Source organism: Cricetulus griseus, chromosome 2, assembly GCF_003668045.3.
Source record: "Cricetulus griseus strain 17A/GY chromosome 2, alternate assembly CriGri-PICRH-1.0, whole genome shotgun sequence".
NCBI classification, from domain to species: domain Eukaryota; kingdom Metazoa; phylum Chordata; class Mammalia; order Rodentia; family Cricetidae; genus Cricetulus; species Cricetulus griseus.
This window is the reverse complement of record NC_048595.1, coordinates 266964828-266968493: the sequence shown is the minus strand read 5'-3', so window position 1 is coordinate 266968493 and position 3666 is coordinate 266964828. Positions and strand designations below refer to the sequence as shown.

Genomic DNA, 3666 nt, shown 5'->3' with positions numbered 1-3666 from the left:
GGTAGTAATCTAGCTTGGCATTCTCCACTGGGCCTTGGAGTTATTGAAAAGACCCTTTCTCTAAATTGGGAAAGAAAGAGCCACAGGGGACACGATACCTAGAATGGATAGTCTGGCTGGATACTTTCATTGCAGAGTAGAAGGGCTGATGTTCACAAGGGCTAACATGACTCAGTGTGGGTCCTGGAGCAAGGAAAAGCCCATGGGTGAGTCAAGACACATACCTGCCGCCTCTGAGTCTGACTGTGGCTATTCCACTCCTTTGGAAGGACAACATTAGAATACTTGGCCTGCAGACCCTCTTATTATGAACCCTTCAGGGGACGTCATCTTTACAGAATTCCATCTTAACCACTCAACTCCCTTAGACCATGAATGACATATGATCAGCTAAAAGACTAGAAACCACTGCAACTGTCCCACCTTTTAGGGTCACGTTCTTATACCCCCCCCACACACACACCTCTCTGTTCCTCCCCATGTAGACACTGGTTGTCATCCTACCCACGTCCTCACTGTCCCCTCTAATTGGGGCATTTAGCTCCAGGGAGTTCTCAGAAAGTCTGTGGGGATTTGTGCTACGTGTATGGGCACTCCACGTGCCTCTTCACAGTCACACCGTGCGTGCTCTTGCCAGCTGGAGCCCCAACCGCCACTAGAACAGCTAAGTGACTTTGTATATAATATTCACTCTTTTATCCCAAATCAATGTCCCTTACAAACATGCTCCCCTGTCCCAAGTTACTTGTGTTGACAACAGTCCTGTTTTGATGCCGAGGTCAAGAAAGATTTGGGTGTTTGGTTATGGGTCTCTCATCTGGAAGGTGCACTTCCCTTACCAGGGCAAGGTAGTTGGTTACATCACAAGCAGCAGCCAGCACTTCAGGCAAGACAGCACTGCTCACTACAGGGTTCCTGACATGCTTGGAAGAATTGTGACTCGTGTTGAAGATCTTGGGGACAGTATATGGGGTGTCACTTATAAACTACCAGTAGGAAAAAAGAGGAAATGAAAACTTACCTTAATTTCAGAGAGAAAGGAGGCTACAGAACTATAATGGTCATTTTTTTTAAATCCAAATATCCCACAATAAAACCATTCATTGGAATGTGGCAATCCTAACTCTTGGTCCTGCACCTCTGGAAGACATTGCTGGACAAAATTTTAATGCAGCTTGTCCAAGTGCAAGAAATACAGAATGTTGTTTTGAACTTGCAGATTCTATCAGAAAACTTGTGCCAGAAGATGCAGACTAACAACTCTTTGGAAAAACTAGTAAAGGAGCGTTTAACAGTAGTACACATACATAGAAAGAAGTCTGCCCTGCCTGAGGTGAAGAGAGCATGCGCAGGTGTTACTTCCTCCTGAGCCAACATCTGCCAGAGCAGCCAGATACTGCTGCTGTGGGATCACCCAATATGGATGCACCAATGAGAGAGAAACAGTACAACACTGGATGAGAAGACGGGCCAACGGGACCTTGGGAGTTGGTATATAGGCACACCTAAGTCCTGCAAAAAAACGAGTCTGCTTTGCCACTTGCCCACTACCACCTGGAGTCTGTGTAGTTGACTCTGTTTCATCTTACCCCCACCCCATGGTGTGGTAGTGAGAGGCAAGCAACATGCATAGTCACCAACTCCTCCAAACAGGCAGAGCTTTTAGTCTTTAAAGAATAACTTCAGTGTTGCCAGGCAGTGGTGGCCCACGCCTTTAATCCCAGCACTTGGGAGGCAGAGGCAGGTGGATCTCTCACAGTTTGAAGCCAGCCTGGTCTAAAGAGTGAGTTCCAGGACTGCCAAGGCTACACAGAGAAACTCTGTCTTAAAAAAGAAAGAAAGAAAGAAAGAAAGAAAGAAAGAAAGAAAGAAAGAAAAGAAAAGAAAAGAAAAGAAAAGAAAGTTCAGAACAAAACAGCAGTATGTTTGGGACATTCTTACTTGAAAATCTTGCTATTTAATGTTGTAATTGGAATACCATCTAAATTTACAGTTTGTTTCCAAGTGTTCTAAAACATATTCAGAGGACTTGCATACAGGGAAAGTACAGCTTACATAGTGATTTCCTAGCTACATGACACCTGAACATTTGTTCATTAGAAATACAGGTCTCAATTCACTTCCTGTTTTTATCAGTGAAACCATCATTTATAGCATATAAGTTCTAAATAATCTTATTAGAAATATGTGATAATAGATAAGGTTCCAGCACTGAATGCTAATTTCCTTGTTACTTGGGATTAAATTAAACTCAAATTTATGTCAAAAGAAACTGAATTTTTCTTTACCTTTTTAAATTAAAAACAATCTTATTTTACATACCAATCTCAGTTCCCTCTCCCTCCTGTCATCCCATGCTCCCCACCAACCTCCAATTCCATCCCCCATCCACTCCCGAGAGAGGGTGAGGCCTCTCATGGGGGATCATCGAAGTCTGTCACATATTTGGAGCAGGGCCTAGGCCCTCTTCCTTATATATAGGCTTAGAGAGTATCCCTCCATAGGGAATGGGCTCTGAAAGTCTGTGCACTAGGGACAAATACTGGTTCTACTTCTAGAGGGCCTATAGACTGCCCTGGCCTCTCAACTGACACCCCCCATTCAGAGGGCCTGGTTTGGTCCTCTGAAGGTTCCACAGCTGTCAGACTGGAATTGCTCAGGTCAGCTAAAACTAAATTTTTTTAAATATAATTTTTTCTTGGGATTAGAATGTGCTATTTTTCCATGGGGGAAAAGACATTTCATTATAAAGAAAAATTCAACACAGATTGTATAAATCACATCTACTAATGATAATATAATTTATATTTTGTATTTATCTCATAATGAAACTGGGAGAATTAGGGCTTCCGGTAATTACCAGTTAGTGGAAACATAATGAAAACTGTTTTTGAACAGATTTAATAATTTTTTATATTAAAACAAACAAGCATGACTATAAAGTAGCTATCACACCTATAAACAAATGATAACAGCTGCAGTATAATACTCCAAATGTGACAAGGATGATGACGTGTCCTTTTCACACAGCATCAGAGCCCACAAGCAACCTGCAAGACATGGTTAATATCACCACTTTTCAGATTAGGAAGCTAGCATTGATACTGGAGCCCAGGTCTGTTGGGTACTGTCCTGTGTATTGGCATCATGGGAGCCATATCTATGGCTGGGTGCTAGAATCACCCTAACCACAGGCGCTGTCCTAGAAGAACCTTGTAGTGAGTTAATCTGTGACATCATTTTAATATGATGATCTGCTTTTTTTTTCTCTTGGTAGAGTATCCTCCAGGCTTTTCATAGTCCAGGTCCTAGCTATTGAATAGAGAGAGAGTTTTGTCTAAGAATGTATCCCCTGATAAGAAATTGGCTACACTCTTCGGGAAGGCCACACACCCAACAATATTTCTGCAACACAAATTGCTCTTCTTTTTGTTTTTGTTTTTGTTTTTTTGTTTGTTTGTTTTTTTGCAATGGACATAAGAGTGGATGGGTAGAGAAGGAGAGGTGGATCTGGGAAGGGGCATTTAATATGATCAAAACATACTGCACAAGACTCAAAATTCTCAGACTTACTTTTAACAGCATTAATTATTCTCTTAATATCAAGAAATAAAATCTGAACTGAGTGCCTAAAATAATTATTCGTAGAAAAATATTTACAAACAA

The 3666-nt window shown here is 41.5% G+C and overlaps 1 pseudogene; it reads left to right on the top strand.

The window, feature by feature from the left end:
* The first annotated feature begins 770 nt into the window (after positions 1 to 770).
* LOC100759736 lies at positions 771 to 1257 on the top strand (annotated as a pseudogene).
* The last annotated feature ends 2409 nt before the right edge of the window (positions 1258 to 3666 follow it).